Consider the following 24,978-nt stretch of genomic DNA (forward strand, 5'->3'; position numbering starts at 1 on the left):
TCGACTGACGTTACTTTATCAGTGATTGTCAGAATGCCGTTTTTCTATCCTTGGTTTTCATAAAGTTGACTTTTTCTCAGTGGTTTTCAGAGTGTCCGTTTTTCTATTTGTGCTTTTCGGAATTTCGGTTCTCTATTAGCGATTTTCCCCCAAACTACCGGGTTTTTATATGTCGCTCTTAGACTTTCGGTTCTTTATCAGTGTTTTTCAGAATGTCAGTTTTCTTTATATACATTTCGACTATCGCTGCTTTCAGAATGTCGGTTCTCTGTCTGTTGCGTTCAGAATTTAGGTACATCTGGCTTTTAGAATATTGTCTGTCTATCTGTGTATTTCAAACTTGAGGTTTTCTCTTAATTTTGTTTTCCGAATGTTGATTCTCTTTCATTGGTTTTCAGACTGTCAGTTCTCCATAAGTGGTTTGTAGACCATCGTTTTTTTAACTTTGGTATTCAGACTGTCGTTTCTCGATATCGGGCGATCATACTTTCCCTAAACTATATATGGTGTGCTCTCTTTCTGACGTGTGAACTCTAGGTTTTTCTATCTGTGGTTTTCTGGCTGCCAAATCTCCATATGTGATATTCGTACCTTCTGTTCTCTATCTGTGGTATTCGGACTGTCGGTTTTCTATCTGAGGTATTCAGACTGCCGAATCTCCATTACCTTCTGTTCTCTTTCTTTTTTTTGACTGTCGGATCTCTGTGTGTTATATCGGAGACAACAACAAATAATGATAATTAATAAATGCAACTGGTAAAAACTAGACTTTGTCGTTTAAGTGACAACCCCTCCCCCCCCCCGCCGCATGTCGCAATATGCAGTTATTAGATACAAATAAAATGTTAACCAATGCATCGTGGCCAATTACGACCGCAAGGGGACTTTTTTTAAAGTGAACAAGTTACAATGTTACTTACCAAATACACTTCTGTTCCAGAGAGAAGTAGTTATTTTGATATACATTCGATGTATACAGATATAAATAATTTGACCTCTTGGATGTGGCCAGTACGTTACATACCAAATTTTATACCTCTGTGGTTTCCGACACGTTTTTTTGGTTATAGTGTATATACAAAATGCTGATGCAATATTATGACTCAGTTGAATAGAGGGCATAACTTTTGTAATTTGAAACTCATGAAGATAAACATCGCACGTCAAGCATTCATATCCCTATTGTGTTATGTACAATACCGGGAAGATTTCATCAAGTGTAACAATGCGCGACTAAAGGAACAAGGAAAATGTAGAATTCGCGTTCTGAATGCGAAGAATGGTATTCGGTTTCCATTAACCTGGTAGGTAGAACAATTTACTTTTAATTATACACACCATCTTAATTAAAATTCAAACTGAATACAATTAAACTATCTTTATTTTAGAGCAAAATCTTTTTTTTTCATTAAAATCATTCTTACGTTAAACAAATCACTAACCAATTAATTATAATCTAAAAAATATGGACATTTAACAATGTTATGTCACGTCTGTTTTTCTATGAATATTGTGCTAGTTCTATGCATATTTATGCAGAAAGTATTATGTTCACAGTCTGTTGTTAATCGGTTTCATTTGCGGATAGCATTACAAGTTTGTACTCATTAATAACGAATACTAGTTTAGAAAAGTATTACTTTTGTATATCAATATATGGAACGCTGTTCTTATTTTTTTTAAATTTATTTAGACTTTAACATAGTTCATCTTCAGTCCTAACCATGCAATAATACACATATCAAAATGTCGTGTAAAGATGAAAATATCGTATATTAATAAGTAATGTACATACAATCTAACATGATACATGACAGTAGTTTGGATAAAATCGCATTTTTACAAAATATTGATGTGACAGGGTAACTAACATGATGTTTATATTTATGGAAATAAACTATAATCGACAACTTTCGCATACCATGTGGATTATTATGCTAATTATGCTAATAATAAAAGTAACAAATAGCACACATATTTTGCATATTCACATATATAACTTATGGCAGCAAATTCAACAATCAAGTCTGTTTTAAATGTGTATAAAGATACAATTCTATTTTAAGTTATATCAAATAAATGTTTGAACATGAACAATGTTTAATATATTATTAATAGCTAACATAAGTGAAATTTAAATGTTTTCATGCGTTTTTATTTATTTTTATGCGCAAAAGTCCGGATCGATAACATCGCAACAGATTAGCTGCAGCCGGAAGATCCGCATTTAGAGCAATATCGACTTGAAACACTGACAGCTGGAGCACATTTCTTACTAAACCTCCAAGTGGAACACCAACAAGTATATCATCGACAGCTAGAGCACTTCTAGAATCACATGTATTCTATTATTCGACAACACTCACATGTCGGAAAGAAGCTACTGGGGTGATGGGTATGCAACGGCAAAAACACCTGAAAGAACTCCATAATATGTGGATCTACAGTAAGTTCGGTTTTAAATAAGTAATATTTAATATTATATAGTAATATTTAACAGTTCTAGTAGTAGTAGTAGTAGTAGTAGTAGTAGTAGTAGTAGTAGTAGTAGTAGTAGTAGTAGTAGTGGTAGTAGTAGTAGTAGTAGTAGTCGTAGTAGTAGTAGTAGTAGTGGTAGTAGTAGTAGTAGTAGTAGTAGTAGTAGAAGTTGTAGTAGTAGTAGTAGTAGTAGTTGTAGTAGTGGTAGTAGTAGTAGTGGTGGTAGTAGTAGAAGTTGTAGTAATAGTATTAGAAGTTGTAGTAGTAGTAGTAGCAGTAATAGTGGTACTAGTAGTAGAAGAAGTTGTAGTAGTTTTAGTAGTAGTAGCAGTAATAGTAGTGGCAGTAATAATAGTATTAGTAGTAGTAGGATAAGTAGTAGTAATGCTACTTCTAGTAGTAGTTGTAGTAGTTATACCCCCACAAACGAAGTTTAGGGGTGGTATATAGGAGTGAGCTTGTATGTCGGTCGGTCGGTCGGTCTGTCTGTCGGTCGGTCGGTCCGTGTTAAGTGTCCGCTCTCTAATTCAAGTTGTTTTCATCTGATCTTCACCAAACTTGGTCAGATGTTGTATCTAGATGATGTCTAGGTCAAGTTCGAATATGGGTCATGACGGGTCAAAAACTAGGTCACGGGGTCACTTAGTGCGTTTAAAACATTGGGCATGGTGTCCGCTCTCTAATTCAAGTAGTTTTCATCAGAGCTTCACCAAGCTTGGTCAGAAGTTGTATCAAGGTAATGTGAAGGTCAAGTTCGAACATGGGCCATACCGGGTCAAAAACTAGGTCACGGGGTCACTTAGTGCGTTTTAAACATTGAGCATGGTGTCTGCTGTTTTTTGTGAAGACGACATGCAAAATATTCTGTGTCAATGCGGCATGTGGGGGTTTTTGTCAGGTCTGGTACAAAGCTCTAGTTGTTGTTGTATTAGTATTGTAGTAGTAGTTATACTTGAAAACTGTATCAAATTATGCTGAGTCAGTAAAAGCCGTTTAAAGAATTAATCTTCTAAGTATCATATTCAATGGTCAACGAAAAATCAAGGATACAAGTTCGATATTTTGTATTATATAACATCATCTTGTTCACATCCGTAATTTCAAGTGCAACTTAGGGCCACTCACTGCAGACGCAATAGAACGACAACGCCAGGGCCTACGGAGCTGCCCCAGGAATGAACAATTTGCAGCATGTTAGATAATCACATTTAGCTATACCATTAAGCATGCGTTAAGGCGTGCAAAAGGTATTTTATTACCATTTTAAATGTATTGGTATCGTTTCAGAATTCTTTACCTTATAAAGAAGAGTCAAGAGAAATATGCATGCTTACGAACATCCTTGGATACGACCAAGAACAGAGAGAGGCCCGAGTAGAAGCATACAGTCTGACTGCTATTCATCAGTGCAATGATAAAAAGACGTTATCGGCTCAGGCAGCAAGATTGAAGGTGTTGCAGGCAGACTTGAGAGAGACTTTGATGTTATGCATGAAGCGACGAATGTCATATGTGTCGAGTCCGGTACGGATGCTGCGAACGCATTCTCTTCCAAAACCATATTAAGACTTGATACTGCGCATTCTACACAGGCATTTTGTAGACTAAAGAAAGAAATAGTTCTCTTGGATTGTCCAAAAGCAATACTAAATTCGATAACTCTGAAGAGCACGTTGAAGATCAATTGAGTAGCGACCTTTATTATGAGCAAATGAAGGGTGATTCCATCCATGAAGGTGATGTGATAAAACGGCGTTCTGGTCCGGCGTGCTCAGTAACGGATGGGACACTTGAGTATGATTATGTCCATGTTCTTCTCTGCCACATTCCAAGCATACTACAACACTGGGCAAAAAGGTATCGCCAATGGCCACCACAGAACATCGTGCAGAGGATCGAGTCTATGGGGGGATTCGTTATCCCTGTAGGCTTTTTTTATAAACAACCTGTAGCAAGATGAGTTGCAGATAACTGGTTAGATACCACATTTTAACTAACTCTTTTGACCTGTTAATTTCTTTCAGCTTTCAGCTCAATTCAACAGTAAAAAATGCGCATAATATCACTTTAACACTCAAAGAATAAAGATCCATCCGTCTTATACATCGTTCACTGTTGTTTCCAATTAAGGTAGGCAAACCGACTGAACTATGCATCTTGAGCTGTTAAATACCACTGAAATATATCATAATTGGTGAATGCGATCCGTTTCGTAATAGTACTGGTCAATTGACGCAATCAATGGGGAATGTCGACAGAATTCATTCATAACGATTTTGCTACTTCTACTGATTCTCCCACCCCCGCTAAAAATGTCCCCTGGGATTTTTAATGTTATGAAATCTAACATTTTAAATATCGTTTACAAAAACGAGACATATGTTTCAAGCATCAGGCAACGTGTTTATACATACTTTTAACAATATTATCTTATTTGTGAAAAATAATACTGTCATAACCATCGATGTGCCTCTTTAACACTCTGTTATTCCGGCATGACACATGAGGTATCTGAATTTAATAGTGCATGCGATATTTATCATTGCAATCGCTTTATTATAGTACAAATTGCTACTAATGGTTTAATTTCCTTCATTTTCAATTAAACGCTATAATTCTGATTTAATCATCTTACCACCTAATATAAGTTCATTTCAGAATTGAATAGCTTTTACTGCATGTCTTCGTTTTATGAACTGTCGGGTAAATAACCAATAATTTGCATAAACGCCGACTATATTTACTAATAATAACTTTTGTAAAGGTGTCCAACTTACCTCATATGTATACAGATAAGTCCAATCGTATGTTGTAGTTACTTTACTCCATCTTTGTCTCTCAGACCGGGACACAAATTTAACTTCTGTCCTGAAAAAACCAATGTCCCCAAAATCTATTTTTTCGGCGTAGCTGTATTAAGCCAGCTTTTCACCTTACCTGACCTTTGTAGGTGTGTCACTATTGTATTAAATGCGTCAATCATCATTCAGTAGGGCTGGTGCTATGATACATATTTCGCTTACACTCGCTCAGTTGTGCTGTGAACATTATTACTGTTTAAAGTTCTCAGTTGCGCTTGGCTTATTGCGAAAGTTTGCAGTGGTGTATGCATATGTTACTTCAAACATACTTTCTTCGTTTGCATTATTTGTTTTGTTTCGGTTACAGTGACATTTTTCATCTAAACCTGAGCCTGATGATGCTAGCCTGATGATGTTAGCCTGATGATGTTAGCCTGATGATGTTAGCCTGATGATGTTAGCCTGCTAGCCTTATTTATAAGTTATTCGGCAAATATTTACAGTTGGTAACGCTCGTACATATGCATCATTCATGCATATATGTTATGCTAATGAGAAAGATTATTTGTGTAACAAGATCACATGAGTGAAGTAGATTTTAAAAAATATACCTCTAAGTTACTTCTATGTTGTCATTTCTCTCGTGAAACACGTTCAAGAATCAAACCAAGCGGGAATAAAGGACACAGATCAAGCGTTTAATTTATGAGTTCCCTAGTATCATGTCTATGTCGCGAGCTCTATGTGATGTACACAGGCAACACGTTCATTCGTCTTCGACCTATACGCATTCATATTTAATTCACCCGAGATAATTACAAACTCGTAGATCAACTTTTTTCCGGTAACCAAAATTAAATAAAAATACAAACTAAACGCACTATTTTGTAACTTACTGCCGCGCCCTAATTGAGAGCGAATACAATAAATAACAAGTAACTATTCCTAATATAACAGATCAGTCAAATATATAGCAAAGTCGAATTAGAATGAATGACAATGCTTAAATATGGCTTAACAATTTTAACAAACACCGCCATATTTCTGTGATGTCAGAACGTTCTAATTGACTTAACGTCATTGTCTAAGATAAGTTCATATCAATTGCTGCAATGATTGAATCCATAGACTCAAAGAGGCGACCGCATATAAGAAAATTGAGGCAATGTATTCGAATGAATAATAAGCCCCCCCCCCCCCAAACAATTGCATCATATCTTATCAGAAAATGTATAATAGAGAATGGCGTATTATCTCTTCCTTGATGGAAGGAATGTTTTAACATAAAAAAGACATATCTCATAAACAATGATGTCATTTCTCATCGTTATAATCTATGTATGCTTAAGACAATTGAAGTTAAAATTATATATTTTCGTGTTTGTGTTACGTCAACTTGTTGCCATGTTTTATCGGTAAATTGACGCAAACTATCTCGATGGCACAAAATCACGTGCCCGTTTGACACTACTGCAGGGCGAGGTCCCCCGAAAGATATCGGATAAACTTGTAAAACGGCATGTAGCGCATGTAGGGATGGGCTTTTCTTACGTCTTTTGCATTTTACGGGCAATAACTTACTGAAATGACATCCAAAGCGATTGAGAATGGTATCGAAGTATTGGTTGTAAATAAATTATCTGTCTATTAAATAACCTGGTAGTTGGGCAAAGGTCGGTCGATTTCATATGGAACTTCATTATAATATAAAGTTCGACATATGCACAGCTGGTTACAATAAATATTTTACAAATAATAGTTCTTACGAGAGATTATTTCTAGTAGTTCAACTGAATAACACATAGTATATCCAACAAAGAAGTCATTTTACCGATGTCGCTTCCTGACGTTTGCATGTATTCATAACAGTTGACCAGCATATCAAGTAAAGCATTTTTCTATTGGTTTACGCCTTTTAACTAGGAGTTGTTGTATTGTACAAGACCAACTTAGTCCACTGTCAATACAACATCAGACCGCAAAACTGTATGATAAAAGATTTGTGTATATCAGGCTAGAAGTGTAAACGAACATTTTATATAGGTATATAAGTATTTAACTCAATCAGGTGAATTTACAAATGTGCAATAACATGCAATCACAACACATTTTGACACAAATGCAAATGTCAAAACAGCTAGTCGAGGGGAAATTATAAAGCATAACACATATGCGAATATTTACTAAAAATATATATTTCTCTCTGTATTAATCCCTTTACCAGTTGTCATGTTCGACTTGCAGTCCTTATTTCTTGAATGATAAATATTTAAAATCAAATGAATTTATTTTATTATTTTGAAAACCCAGTGCAATTTCGTTAACAATAGCGCCATTTTATACCTGGGCGATTTTCATTCCAAGTCACATAATTAAGCCAATTCAGTCTTGTATCCAATACAGGGAATTCTTAATGCATTTGTGATGATATTCAATGAAAGCCAACCCATTATTATTTATAAATCATACAAACAAACAACACTATCTGTTCATTTTAGAACGCGTTTTAATGCGTCTTAACGAACTCAATGCGTCTGATATTAGCGTAGTCAGCACTAGAATAAGAGGTGAACAGAATATTGACTTTCCGTGCGAGAGATGGGTGAAGGATGCTAGTGAATATTGTAAACCCTTGGCCGCCCATCATCACCTGAAATATATATACAAGTCATCATTGTACTTAAATCATACGGTATAACACCTAATGGAATAAACTAGCCTGTATCCCACCTTGTTGAATATACCTGTCGCGTGCACGGACTACTTTTTATTCTACCACTGAATGTTTTTTCATAACAAATCTCTAGAGTCGAGAAAACTTTAGCTTTAAAATTATACGACTTTCAAACTTTAGATCTAGTCAAGGGACATAATTTTTTCGCCATCCGTATAATGAATCAGCTAATTGATGGCGTCATAAAATGACATACTTATTGCGTCATTTTCCAAAAATATGTGATGTCATCTTTTTGTGTGCACGAAACTAGTATGCGATGTCTGGGAATAAAACATTGAAGGCGCGCATTTCGTGTAAATTTATCCTGGATGTAATTATGAAAAAGTGCATATTCTATAGACTACTTACCTCGGATGGAACCGGTGAGACGAAGAACTTAGATCTACATGTATATCTAGCTTATTCGTGTTATTGATGTTCAAAATGTGCGTGCCTATTTGGACGCGAAATTGTGTGTGTAGAACATATTGATGGGTGTGTATTTTGGTTCAGTAGTCTATTCGAATTGTTTTGCTTTTGGATGTAAGTAAACGTAAGGGTATTTTCTTTGATGAATAAACTTTGTATTTGTTATTTTATCAAAGAAAGTCTATTCAGTAAGAATAACCCGTTTGCGACAAGTGTTTCAAAGTTTAGGTAATAGAATTGTGACGGATTATCTCGTGTTGGGTCCCAAACAACAGGATGTGAAGGCTAGATCTAGACGCCATCAAAATCTGCAGCGTCCATAAAAAAATAAGGCGAGTATAGTTTTTTGATAATTTATGTTTAGAACGACTCGGTGTGTAAATCTACATGTATGTTGACATCGACATCATTTTGCCAGGAGCAATCGCCGCCATATTGGATTTTGATCGTTTTCTTTTGAAAATAAAATGTATTATATTTACGTAAAATCTTCTTTTCGCGGTCGTCATGTGTTACAATTTGCATGCTGCGTAAAATTGAATCGAGGCATATGGTGATATTTTTTCTCGTTTTACAGTTTTTGTGTGAAATGTTTTAAGACAATGTTGCGTACCTGAACAAATACATGCTTTATCACTACGCATGGTAACATTCGTGAGATTTAAAGCGTTTTTAATTTAATTTAAATTATTGTTAAGGTTATTAGAATTCGCCAAGGCTCGCGCTCTCGGCGTTCTAAGCCTTGCAACATTAACTTCTCTGTATTCAACGCTAACTTAGTATTCTCTATGTTTTCCTACAAAATGCACTAAACAACTGATTTCTTTTGAGTTCGGTTATTGTTTTCGGTGGTCTGAGTTGTATTTCCGCGGACAAATAAGTATCTGTCAATAAACACTTACGTAAAAAGTTAAGACTTATTTAATTATAACGTATTTAAGTCACCCATTCCGGTACAGTACTAGTATTATTTTAAATGAACAGCTCTCTGAGAAGACAGGGCTTAATGCATGTTCGTAAAGTGCCCTAAAGTGGATTTAAAACCAAATTCTTTTACAGAGTAAAGTGCTATCCCTGATAAGTCTGTATGGACTGCACATGCTAATCTTGAACGATACTTAACGCACATGCTCAAAGCTCTGTTTTACCATATGGACTCCACATTCTAATCTTGAACGATACTCAACGCACATGCTCAAAGCTCAGTTTTACCATATGGACTGCACATTCTAATCTTGAACGATACTTAACGCACATGCTCAAAGCTCTGTTTTACCATATGGACTCCACATTCTAATCTTGAACGATACTCAACGCACATGCTCAAAGCTCTGTTTTACCAGTATGGACTGCACATTCTAATCTTGAAAGATACTTAACGCACATGCTCAAAGCTCAGTTTTACCAGTATGGACTGCACATTCTAATCTTGAAAGATACTGAACGCACATGCTCAAAGCTCAGTTTTACCAGTATGGACTGCACATTCTAATCTTGAAAGATACTGAACGCACATGCTCAAAGCTCTGTTTTACCATATGGACTCCACATTCTAATCTTGAACGATACTTAACGCACATGCTCAAAGCTCTGTTTTACCATATGGACTGCACATTCTAATCTTGAACGATACTTAACGCACATGCTCAAAGCTCTGTTTTACCATATGGACTCCACATTCTAATCTTGAACGATACTCAACGCACATGCTCAAAGCTCTGTTTTACCAGTATGGACTGCACATTCTAATCTTGAAAGATACTTAACGCACATGCTCAAAGCTCTGTTTTACCATATGGACTGCACATTCTAATCTTGAACGATACTCAACGCACATGCTCAAAGCTCTGTTTTACCAGTATGGACTGCACATTCTAATCTTGAAAGATACTTAACGCACATGCTCAAAGCTCAGTTTTACCAGTATGGACTGCACATTCTAATCTTGAAAGATACTTAACGCACATGCTCAAAGCTCTGTTTTACCATATGGACTGCACATTCTAATCTTGAACGATACTTAACGCACATGCTGAAAGCTCAGTTTTAACAGTAAGGACTGCACATGCTAATCTTGAATGATACTTTACGCACATGCTCAAAGCTCAGTTTTACCAGAGATAGACTGTACATGCTAATCTTGAAAGATACCTAACGCACATGCTAAAAGCTCAGTTTTACCAGTATGGACTGCACATGCTAATCTTGAATGATACTTTCAGCACATGCTCAAAGCTCTGTTTTACCAGTATGGACTGCGCATGCTAATCTTGAAAGATACTTAACGCACATGCTCAAAGCTCAGTTTTACCAGTATGGACTGCACATGCTAACCTTGAATGATACTTTACGCACATGCTCAAAGCTCTGTTTTACCATGGACTGCACATACTAATCTTGAACGATACTTAACGCACATGCTGAAAGCTCTGTTTTACCAGTATGGACTGCACATTCTAATCTTGAAAGATACTTAACGCACATGCTCAAAGCTCAGTTTTACCAGAGATGGACTGCACATACTAATCTTGAAAGATACCTAACGCACATGCTCAAAGCTCAGTTTTACCAGTATGGACTGCACATGCTAATCTTGAATGATACTTTACGCACATGCTCAAAGCTCTGTTTTACCATATGGACTGCACATTCTAATCTTGAACGATACTTAACGCACATGCTGAAAGCTCAGTTTTACCAGTATGGACTGCACATGCTAATCTTGAATGATACTTTACGCACATGCTCAAAGCTCTGTTTTACCATATGGACTGCACATTCTAATCTTGAACGATACTTAACGCACATGCTGAAAGCTCAGTTTTACCAGTATGGACTGCACATGCTAATCTTGAACGATACTTAACGCACATGCTCAAAGCTCAGTTTTACCAGTATGGACTGCACATTCTAATCTTGAAAGATACTTAACGCACATGCTCAAAGCTCAGTTTTGCCATATGGACTGCACATTCTAATCTTGAATGATACTTTACGCACATGCTCAAAGCTCTGTTTTACCATATGGACTGCACATTCTAATCTTGAACGATACTTAACGCACATGCTGAAAGCTCAGTTTTACCAGTATGGACTGCACATGCTAATCTTGAATGATACTTTACGCACATGCTCAAAGCTCTGTTTTACCAGTATGGACTGCACATTCTAATCTTGAAAGATACTTAACGCACATGCTCAAAGCTCAGTTTTACCATATGGACTCCACATTCTAATCTTGAACGATACTCAACGCACATGCTCAAAGCTCTGTTTTACCATATGGACTGCACATTCTAATCTTGAACGATACTTAACGCACATGCTCAAAGCTCTGTTTTACCAGAGATGGACTGCACATACTAATCTTGAACGATACTCAACGCACATGCTCAGAGCTCAGTTTTACCAGTATGGACTGCACATGCTAATCTTGAACGATACTTTACGCACATGCTCAAAGCTCTGTTTTACCATGGACTGCACATGCTAATCTTGAACGATACTTTGCGCACATGTCAAGCTCTGTTTTACCATATGGAGTGCAGATGCTAATCTTGTACGATACTTTGCGCACATGCTCAAAGCTCTGTTTTGCCATATGGACTGCACATGCTAATCTTGAACGATACTTTACGCACATGTTCAAAGCTCTGTTTTACCAGAGCGCGGCTAAACTGAAAAATTGTTAAGGTTACCAAATTATTTCAAAATGTTAAATACATGCTTCAATGTGGCAATAAAGATGGTTAAAAAGGAAAAAAATGTTTCAAAATTTCAACTGCTGGCAGTTTTGTTGGTAATAAAGACGGCTGACGTTATCTAACATGTTTAACTGCATTCAGGTTTGTGGCCGTACAGATGGTTAAGGTTGCCAATTTATTTCAAACCTCTAACTGCAGGCAGTTTTATGGCAATAAAAGTGGCATAAGTTGAACCTTTATATGAAAGTACTTTTTCTTTGAGTACAATCATCAAATTTGTTTGTAAAATCACTTAGAATAGATCAACATTTATGACAATTGTGTATGTGCATAACATATTGTATGATTTAAGTTAACATGTGTGCTAAAGTATTTACAAACCCATTTATGCACTCAAAAAATATATCCATATGCTATTTCGGGGAGGGTATATGTCATCTCGCGTGCAAAGATCTTGACATAAAAATCAGCCTTGCGGTTCATGCGCGCAACCTCTTATGTAATAATATATTAGCGTCAACTTATTATACTGCGATGCCGTATGGCAGATTCAGAACTAGTTTAAGGACTAGTTTTATGACGAGTATGGTCCGGACAAAGTGATTTTAACATGGACAATTCATAATGAAAGTGAAATTATACAAGAGCGATGATGGCAATCACACCGGTTACGAGCGGAAGCGAAATTCTTTTACAAAGTAGTCAGCTAAATCTGCACGCATCTAAAATGGATGGAGATTAAACAAACAACAAAATAGTATCATATTATTTTGCGTATCAATGAACAGTTTTTTTTGTAATTTTATTTCCTACGTATATATCAATTTTATTTCAATCGCGTACCAGTTGACATGTTTTCTACAGCTGTATGATTTCATATAAAGAAACTCGCGATGTCGTTTAAAATTTTGGTTTACATTCCCCACAACCTTATTACTGCTAATACATGTACCTCTTTTTAAGTCTATCACTTTAAGGCTAAGGTCAACTAACTTGAAGCCATGTAGGCCATTTACCTCGCTAAAATATGTCAATATCCTTACGTTTCTTGATTTCTTCATTCATTTAGTTCAAGAACACAAGTGTCTGGGTATTTTACAACGAAGTTGCACTGAAATATTCGTTTTTGAGTGTTTTGTTTTTAACTTTAACATAATTTGATTTTAATGCAAGTTGAAAAATGTGAATATATGTCTCAAATGAAACCGGTGAAAATTCTTAGTACTTTTCTTGAATAATGTTGAATGAACTCGAACAAATCGATGTTTGTAAGTGTTTTCTGAAGAACTTTGTATGGGTGATGAAAATCGTCGATGACCTAAATCAATATGGCAGCAAACACAACTTGACAAAAATGAAAATTGTGATTTAAATTCATGCACAACGTTTGTTTTGTTGAGCAAAAGCCAGTAGAAGGTTGCCTTTATATGCCAGTTAGTAAAAGTGTGCCAAAAGAGGAGTTACAGAGGAGTTTCTTAAAAACTCAAACAAACACTCTCGGCCGGGATAAAATTCAGAATCATGCCTGATGTAGAGATACACATTATGTCAGTTAAAAATAGCAGACATCTTCGTTTTTAGTATTTTGATTTCGTGACACAATAAGTTTAGTTTGAAAAAAACTTCATGTGTGTAAATTTAGAATTGTTATTACATTTTTATCGATGCATATGGCGATTTTTGAGTTGCTTTTGCATGGATTTTTTGGCGGACTATTTCGCGTTGCCTTACCCACGAGTGATAAATAGATTTTTTATAATTCTTAGCAAGGTTCGATTAAGTTAATTTAATATGTTTAGACTATTGCATTTAATAATGCAATGCTAATATTTTGTAATATTAATTGTTAATATTTCGCGAAAAATGTGTTTTCATAAATATTGTAGGATAATAAGAATACCGCGATGGTGTCATTGACTTATCCTACTTGTCTCAGAATATCCTCGTGTAAACCTTTTCAACTCATCGGGTCAATTCAAGTACACAATGACACTTACATAGTATTCTCTATGAAAATATTTACATGCCCGTGTTTATATTCTTGACGGCCTATTATTATTGGGTTGTGTTGAAGGCATGCACGGTTTTCAAAACCGTACAAATATATTGATTCATTGAAAAAGAAGCAATGTTCAGTCGATTTTATATACCCTTGGCCCAAAGAGCAGTCATTTTCAAGTAAATGTATTGGCACACGAGGTTTAAATCAGTTTTTATAGATCTCGACATAATAGTAATTTTACGAATAAAAACATCTTATTTTAAATGATTATAAAATAAATAATATATAAGCATATAATTCTTCTGTCTCATTGAAGTCTTCTTTATTCTGTCTCTTTATTTCATACCCAAAACCACTTGTGAACACCGGGTTGTCGTACCAGCTTAAATTCGAAGAGCGGCACTGCGTTGTTCCACAGGCAGAACACCTAAAATCTGGTATATCCAAGTCCTGCTTCAATCTACCACTATGCATCATATACCAATGAATATTCTTGTCATAAACTTGCGCGTTTTCAATAGCGTATAATCACGAATGCGCTGTATCAAACAGTGCTACGAAGACGATCGTTTTGATACCGAACATTTTACTGCACTCTCAAATCTTACCATAAATTATATGTTATATCTGCAACAAGCGGTTATTGCTGCGCATGTTATTGCAGATTAATTTTCCAAACAATATATAGTTTTTATAAGCAATATTCCAGTATTTATTACATTGACAATCATACACATGTTTAACATCCACTAAGTAACAATATTTGAGGTTTGAACAGTTGCTTACAATATATTCAGTACAACATCCGTTCAAAAATGGCCACACAATTAACAAATATTTCGATATATTGGCTAACAAAGGCTTTTCCATTGATTAAGTCGCGGTTAACTGATTATATGTGTATATTAAGTGATCATGTATTGAGTATTCAGTATAACAGTTTTACCACAGAGGCGTGAGTTGAACAAACCTTTAGAAGACCACTTTACACACAACACTTACTCTAGAAAAACAGGGCATAATGCATTTGCGTAAATTGTCTTCCCAGATTAGCCTTTTCAGTCCACACATGCTTGCCAGTGACAACCCATTACGCATTTACATAATATTTCGATTAAAAAAGTCTCTACTTTGCAAAAATTGAGTTTAGCTAAACCGTGTTTTCTCGTATTAGCTGTGCGACTGCAAAGGCTAATCTGGAACGACCCTTTACCCACATGCATTAGACCCCGCATACATATTGTAAAAGTTAAAATTCAAAAAAAGTAATATCAAGTGCGAGTCTAAAATGACATATCTGGAGTGGTTAGAAAGTTTTTCGCAGGTTCCACTTATTTCCTAATTTTTGTAATCGTTCAAGACATTGTGAAGATAAACAATATGAAATGTTTTATAAAGATTGATCATGAATATGTCCTCGAGAGTGGTAACGAGTCATTTTTAAAATATGACCTCGTGACCTTGTTCTTTTTACACTTGATCAATATAAAAATTATGGCTTGATATTGCCAAAATTAAAATTCTAACACAATACATCAAGATTAACGCATGAATTGGGCCCCTATAGTTTGTTACAAATTAGTTTAAAGATATGATCTGGTGACATAGTTTTTTATGCAAGATTCGAACTCAACCAGGAAAATGTAAAGATACACTTTCTGCCGAAGTTTCTTCAATATCAAGAAGTAAAACTCCAGCTGCTGGAGCAGTATTGAATTCTCATTATATACAATTAGTCGGTCCTTTATTAAAGATTGATTCCATTATGTATTTTTTCGAGAGTGGTAACACTGTTTTTTTTAAGAGTAGACATTAGGCCATATTTTTCAAACGCAAATGACACAGATTCGAACTGGGTGTAGAAAATGTCATGATCAATATTATGATACATTAAAGATTGAGAAATAAATGTGACCGTTAGAGTGGAAATTTTGTTATACAATTGGCCCTGGTGAAAAAATGTATTGATACTAACTTGGCATAGAAATTGTCAAGATAAACAATATGACAAAGTTGCATCAATATTAAGCAAAAATGTGTTGCTTTATGAGTGGCAACAATGTGTTTCTAAGATTTGACCTGTCATCTTTGTTGTTGAAAGCACGTGTACAAGACTCACACTCTTCCAAGTTATTCTCCAGATAAACATTCTGACAAAGTTTAATCCATAATGGATAAAAACGGTAGCAACCTCAGTAATATCTTAGCTTAAAGTAGAAGATTCACAATGCACATTGGGCATGAGATAATCACGAAGTGCTCAAGGTTAGCTAAACATCGATCTTGATGAGCTCTTGATATTGATATAAAATCTGCATGTTTGACCTTTCCATCGTTTAAATACAGCTTGTTCTGTATAAAGAACCAATGGTATGCATAGTGGGGTCTATAGTAAATGTTGTACCCATCGGTAGACGTCATCCTTCTCAAGGTGCGTGTTATCTTGTCTAAACATTTCAACTTAAACAGAAACAGTACAAGTAAGAAGGAACAAAACATATTCTTATACGAAATAATCGTTTATGTAAACAATAACTTATAGTTTACAATTATTTCAACACTTCAGATCCTGTTATCTTGTCTGACAAACGTTCTAACTAAAACAAAACAGTACACGTAAGAAGAAATACAAACATCTTCTTACACGGAATACTCGTTAATGTAAACAATAATTTATAGCTTACATTATTTCAACACTTATTTCAACAGATTCTGCTAAACGTAACAAAAAACCTATGGCTATCAAATGTGCATACACTATATATGTATATATATAAAATATATAATATATATATATATATATATATATATATATATATATATATATATATATATATATATATATATATATATATATATATATATATATAAAATTTTATATAAGCATTTACCAACCATTCGTTTATGATTAAATCATCTTATATGAAAGATACGATCAAAACTATATTATACACAGAAAGCCAACTTTTTTATAGTATAAAAATACGTTTTTTCTTTTAAAACTAGCCAGTATGCGCTTGAGCAAGAAGAGATTAACGATGGAATTATCTACGCATAATCAATTGAACAGAAAATTGGGAACTATATAATGTAGGTATATAATGAAAGGGGGATAGCGATGAATTTGCAGATTATGAAAACTAATCTACGGAAAACTTCACTGAATAAATCTATCAGGACCACATTACATGCAAAAAAACTGACTTTTAAGAGACTATTAAACAATGTTTTTACTACAAATTAACCAGTATGTGTTAGATCAAGACGTGATTTTCAATGGAATAATCTCCAGACAGATGGGAAACGTTATATACATCATTGGAAAGATAAATGCATAATCTTTTGGAAAAAAATGCATGTCATTAAACTCTATACGTTGTAACTCAAAATATTCACCTAAGACTAGGCACACCGGTTTTGACAGCTGTGGAGGCGGCCATTTTGGGCTCAAATCGTATGACCTACTTTTCAAAGCCGGGAACCATCAACAGAAGAAGTAGAGCACAAAAATGGCTTTTTGTTTTATTGCTTACAAATATGCCTTCAATTTGATACAAAAATATAACATTTGCAATATATTTTACAAATCCTAGGCAGCATGCACTGAACAATGTGTGCCAAGTATCAAGTTGACTGAATGTAACCCTTCAATCAGGAGTTCCGGTGTGGGGTTATGTGACCTTTAAGAGAACCCAACCTTTTCTGATTTCAATAAAACCATATGTTTTAATCAGTATAATGTATTTTCAGAAAGAATATAAAGTACTGTCAAGCTCAAGTGAATATTTATTGGAAAAACAAGGCATTGGAAATAACACATGCAAATGCATTTTGAGTTGGAAATTAAGAGCAGAAAAAACTGTTTGGGTACATGTTGAAAACATAGTTTTAATCCAAAAATAAGCATGGCTTTGAGTGTTTTAAGGCATAGAAGGTAACATATATAAGAACAGAGTTAACAACACTCTTCAGCGGTATTCTAAATTGAACAAAATGGTACTTTAGGCTCTTTCGAGCATTTTTTTCCGCATTTTTTGGGGTGATTAAAAGATTTTAGTAGCATTTCAGATGTCATTTGTCCCCAGAAAAGTTTTTTTTGCATATACATTAAGAGATATTCACTTCTGACACATACAGACACAAATATGACCATAAAGTGTCAATACCGGGTGTTAATACACAGTCTGATGTGACACTAGAGCCTCCAGGGCAGCTGTGAAATCCTTCTTGGCCAGTGATCAGTACTCCCCAGACTGTCTAAGGTACTCTCTGCAGTGCAATCTGTGAAAATAGAAGGTTTTTATATCCATTTTGATCAAATATAGGATTATTAAGTGTAAGTACAGTATATTTTTCTCACATAGTAAACTGTGTAGGTTGTTTTATTAAGTAATATAGCCAGTAACTATGAGGCTGTCTAAGCGACGAGCTCACTTACGAAAAATTTGGTTCAAAAAGGGGTGTGTGAGTCCAAAAAAGGGTCAAACTGTAGCTTTTCCTTTTGTTGCTGACAATAAGTTTGTCAGGTTGGAAAAGAAAGCCTTTGATAGTAGATTACACACCAGTAACAATGCACTAACCTTTAAAGATACTGATGGTACGGACACAAAGGTGTCAGCGTTGCGACCCCGACCGAATGCGTCTAATACAGTTGGCGAGAATAGTGGCTGTGGTGACGAGTCACTTTATCCAGACTTGTGTACCAATAAGTTGATGGTTCAGGCTAAGGTCCAGGCTCTTTTTAAATCTGCATTCAAAGAACATAGACAAGATAAACCGAACTGTGAGGGGGATCTGAATTTTGATGCCGCTAACTCAATTAAGTGAGGTCTAGGTTGGCGTGAGAGGTTAAAATGTACATCGTGTTCATACATGAGCGATTATCACAATCTGTATAAGGAGGTTGAGAATAAAAAAGGTCCGGGTAGGCGTGCCGCAAAGGTATACATTGGCCTTCAGCTTGGTCTGTGTACTACACCAATTAGTAATACAGGTGTGCGCAGAATTTCAAATAATGCAAACATCATAGCCCCAAACCTGAGCGCCATGCAAAGATTAAGTAATAAAGTAAATTAAAAAATACAAAGTGTCAATATAAGGGACATGCCTGAGCAAAGAGTCACTCTTGTAAAAGAAAATGCCATGATAGGTAAAAAATGCACAAACTGTAAATGTCGAGGGTGACTCTTGCTACAATAACCCTATGTGAATATCTCAGAAATAGCCGAGATAAACTTAGTAGACCGGATGTTCGATAAAACAAGTATCCCAGCATTCTCTGAAACCTGATTACAACAAAAACTATTCTGTGCATTACATAATTAAACAACAACAACAACGTCACTGCATTTCGGACAGTTTAATACTGTGTGAAACGGTATTCTTTGCAAATAATTATTTTTGTTTGGATTGTTAAATGAAATTTGCAACTAACAGTATCTTTACTGTAATAACTGCATGGGCGGATATGTAGTAACTCTTATTAATTTTGAGCACAATAATCTTGCTTAACCCAAACTTGTTTAATGTCACTGTGAAAATGTGTATTTCTTTGATATGGCAAGTTTATACTGTGAGACATTAGCGTGTTTTCTGCAGCAGGTATTAACCAGAAAAGACAAGATGCCTTTTCATAATCTACTGCTTTAAAGTTAAATAAGTTATTGATCCAGGTTAGCATAAAACACAAAACATGTAATGCATGAAGGATGTTACTCAAGCTTTTCGTCGATCCACTGTAAATCCCTGTGCATCTATACTTGAAGTACGGCACAAGAAATGTTATGTTTATATCAAGTGTACTGATAGTAAAAAATGATACCTACCTGAAATCAATTTTACTTTTGAATTATTCTATTTCTATCCCAACAGCAGCAAAAAAGACAATTGATTTTGTGGGTAGTTTTTTATTAGCAATACGATCTTTATAAATTGTAAATGACAAACATTTATTCAGTCAGCATAGCAACAGCAATTAAAGACAATACTGTGATTATTTACAATTTTATGATTTATTTAGGTTTTAAATTTATGTAATATATGTGTAGTTGACAATTTCATTTTCCAAATTGTTTCCTATAGATATAGACAATTCAACATCTAATAACCACAAAAGATTGCCAATACTCACATGCAGTCCGAATGTCAAAGCTCAGTGACAATGTACTTTGTTATTATGAACTTGCTTTCAAAATTTGTACCTAGACGTTACTATGCATATAATAATCCCATCAAAAAGAATGCAACCATGTCAGCGTAACAAATTATAATATTATATACTTATTACTGTGCTCTTTTATCTATAGTTCTAGTTAGTTCAATTGCAAAATAAAATAAAGCAACGTACAACTAATTTATACCATTAGAAAAATGTTTCCATATTAAAAATACTGTTGAAATTTTCCTTATTTTCAAATATATATGATTATAAAGAGGAGTCTTCAAATGAGCCTGCAAATGTTGTGTAGTACTAAATGTTACCTCTACTTTCATTTGCCATTTGCCTTCACTCATTAGCAGATGGAGCTTAAAATATTAAATACATGCACAACCTTTTGTTAATATAAATATATTCTAATAAATATAGTATAGAATGTGATTATTATGTACAAATATAACAACCATTTCCCTTGTATGTAAGGATCATTCCTGGCTGAAGTAAGTATATAGATAGACATGCATACAATATTCACATCAATTACTTCAATAATAATAATATAAATAATAATAATAAATAGAATAAATAAATAATAAAAGGAAAATTGGACATGATTTTACAAAACTAAACATCATGTCAAGATTCCGATTGTTCTATATGATTTTTTTACTAATAGTAAAAAAGTACTCAGTTATTCGCCTATACAAAAAAAAAATTGAGCTAGCGAGCGAACTTAATTTTTTTTCTTCCATTTCGATATAATCAGCGGCAAGCGTAAGGCGTAGAGCAAAAAATATTTTGTCAATATCTATTGAGCATATCTGCCAAACACATTTAAAGTAATGCCAATAGTTTCCTTTTAATACTTTTTTCCTTTACTGTTGTTTGTGATAAGATGGACAGGCGCGGGCGAAATAAAAAAATAAAAAAATATTTTATTTCGTTAACAATTTTTAAGTGCGACAAAAATCCGACGAACATCTGATCAATTTGTTGTGTCCTTATGCGTATTCTTTTTTGCAAATTCGGAGACAAGAAAGACAGTGGACTCGTCTGTGTTCTTTGTTTATTAGCAATACATAGTTTAATATATAGCTCGACAACATTAACCTTTATTTGCATTTGGTTTTGTTTGTGCACGTTTTGAAATAGTTAAATGAGACAATAACAGTATATTTAGGTAAATCGAAAATCGCTCCCAGTAAAGAAACTAATAAATTCTTTGTAACGGTACTTTAATATAACCATGCCGTAGGTCATTACCAGGTTAATATATGCCATCTATACTATACCTTAAAATTAGCTACTAGATTCATTCAAACCTCTTAAAAGATGAATATAGTACAAGAATGGAAATATCTAGAGCGAAATAGCAGGATGCTGCGCCCTGCTCCTTTTTGGTCCCTCCTCCTGCCCCCTCCGCCTAGACTGGTAAACACACACTTGTAAAGCTGTTAAAATATATGGGTTTTTTTTGCAATTCGGCAATAAGTAATTGTCAAATGAAAATACTATGATTTTAAACCGTAATTACAAGGGTTTGACTAGGGATTTCCCTAGATTTATTAAATAATTACATAATATTACTAGAATTTTCTGGCTTTTTATCCTGCCTTTTTTGTGCAGCACCCTTGGTTTGTTTTGGGTCATGATGCACTTGTGACTTGATTCTTAAATAAAACAACATTGAAAGTATTAGTCTGACAAAACACAATACAAAAAAATGTTGAACAAAAGATCAGCTTGCAAAAATGTAGCAGAAAACCTAAAAGATACTCTTATATTATGGTAAGAAAAAATATTTTTATAGAAATTGTTTATTGGGTACTTGTTATTGCAAAAAGTATGCACTACAAAAATGACCATAAACTTGCAACAAGGAAAACATGTCCAGATTAAAAATTACTGGAATGACATATTAAATGTATTTATATACTGATGAGTTTTAAAGTTTAAATGATTGTAAATTAAATCACAAATCAAAATTACTGATTAATTTTGAAAACAGTTATGAGAAATGCGCATCAATTTGTGTTTATGTCTTCAGTAACTCAAATGGTATATTGTTTATAAATTCTGATTTAAAAATTTTATTGACAAAATGATATCCATTGCCTGTTTTGTAAAAAGTATATTCCAAACCAGTGTTGTGATGGTAGCAGATGAGATGCAGGAGCAGCGTGTCTCTTGAGTTTCACTCTGCTCCACGATGATTCATTATTATAGTCAATGATGCTGATAAACAGTTAATTCAACCTACCTAAAAGACAGTCAAATACATGCATTGTTGTATATGTGTAGCTATGTACAATTATAATTGCAAACATATTAATATTTTCAAGTCCTACAATGCATAAGGTGAGTATCTGAGCTCTAATTATATAAAATACCAAATGATAATTTTAATTTAAATACCGTAAGTAAAAAATGACATTTCCTTGAAATGGGAATATTACAACAAATAGTGAATTTCAACAATAAATCATTAAAATACGCAAATTACTACTCGACTCTTTGTAAATAATCGATATGATTATACAATCAACCCAAGGAGGTTATAATTCGCTCATTATATTAACTGTTTACAAAGTTTGTAGTTTTCTAGCATTGAACAACATAATTTAGCTGTCAAACGACGCCATCATTTAAAAACACCTACTTCTGAATGGCGACGCCCTGTGTTGTTTCAGAGGTCACTATCCGTTTGTCGGCAGTGAGATCAGAGTGAGATCGATAATTGGTGTCACTTCTCGCAATGCACCAGCGTTTTCGATCGTAACGCGTAATAAATACAGTGCCGCGATTCGCAACGTTTTTCTTTATATACAATTGGAAATCTACGAAGTAAGGTCCACGAAGTTGTCATTTTTTGAATTTTTTTAAAATGGTTACACAGTATATGACCACCAGAGCTAAAATTGAAAACTGGAAAGTACTATTATAAAAAACAGCAAGGCATAGATGTCTCATATTACACATGTGGCATCTAATAGTTCTCTAAAATATTTTCAAAATATTCCTCTGATGTCAAATATGAATAAGAGTAGGGTCACATATAGACTGAAATAGCATCATGAGCTCAAAAATTCATCTCCAGATACCTCCAGACCAAGATTTTTAAAATTTGATATGTAAGATTATAAAGTGGTCGTCTACAAAGATCGTGTGAAGTATAAGAATAAACTAAAAATTACCACGCCATGGAGCCAACTGCTTAAGAAATAATAATAAGACAAAAGCAAATAGAAAGAAAACCATTCTTCTCTGAAACTGCAATGTCTAGCGTTTTCATATTGTTCATGGATAACTTTTAAAAAATGTCCCTGAACGAGTTTCAAATGATGCATCTAGTGTATAAATCGCCAAACCAATTACCTCATTAACTCCTCAGTGGTAAATATATTTGGTATGTTTCATTGCATACTGTTTATTTATAAATATTTGTCAAATTAATTTAAATTATGCCTCCACTGCATATAGACTTAATACAATACCGACTTAATTTGTTTCCTCTGAAACTACAAGATAGTACTGTTACAAACATGCAAGTTACACACAAACGTATACAATTACTCTATTAAATTGCGCCACGTATTTCGTTATTATATATATATATATATATATATATATATATATATATATATATATATATATATATATATATATATATATATATATATATATTTTCAAACAAGAAACAAACGAGTCTTCTATTTCAAGTTGACATTTAAAAATAATCTAAACATTTTCAAGAGCAGACCGTGTTTCGTAGTAACATTTCAATGATTATTAGAATCTTTTTCCATAGAATACACGGCAAATAGTGAAAATAATAAAAAGTATGCCAAACAGACTCCATTAATAAGAAGTCAGTATTTATACACAGAGTGCCTTTACAGGAAATCAAGATTTGTAAAGTATGTATTTGCTAATTTGATAATATTATATCAAAGACTTAAAAAGTTGTAAATTGTGTGGAATATTCGTCAAAATCTGTTTTTGCTGGTATTGTTGTTGTAATTGAGGTTTTTTGTTTTCATGTTTCAATCGATTGTGCTGTGAGTAGTCATTACATGCTTGTTTGCAAATGCTGATGTTTTAATACAAATTATTATTTGTTATTTCCTGCATTTTTTTCAGCTATTATACATATGCAGTAGACTACACATTTAGTGTCCCTACAATCGAAATGCTGCTTTTTCAAACCATCATTGTTTATTCATTTTGAAAAAGTTATTATTTAAAGTATTATGTTTTAGTTGTTTATCTTTCAGAGACAAGATATATATTACAATCGTAACAACATGGGCAAGAAATCCAGGTACATTATGCATTAATGTGTATGATATAGTTTACTTAACAACGCCTATCCACCTTGCATTTGGGGTAATATCGTATCCACATGTGCATGTTTGTAATTGGGTATTGTAAAATGCATTTAGTCTTCAATATATACAGACATTGTATGCCATTGACCAATTAAAATAATTTTGCGTCTTTAATAAAAATCTAAATCGTAATGCATTGGTGCATAATTGCAGCTGCTTTAAGTTGGTTGAAAAGGCATTCTCAGACATGGAAACTGCAACAAGGTTTGTCAAGGAAAGGAAAATCCGTATGCAGGTAGCTAGAAGAATGAATATTAATGAGAAAAATTTATTCTTTTTTGGATAAACAGCGTTTAAACATGT

The sequence above is a fragment of the Dreissena polymorpha genome, chromosome 9, assembly GCF_020536995.1.
Source record: "Dreissena polymorpha isolate Duluth1 chromosome 9, UMN_Dpol_1.0, whole genome shotgun sequence".
NCBI lineage: Eukaryota > Metazoa > Mollusca > Bivalvia > Myida > Dreissenidae > Dreissena > Dreissena polymorpha.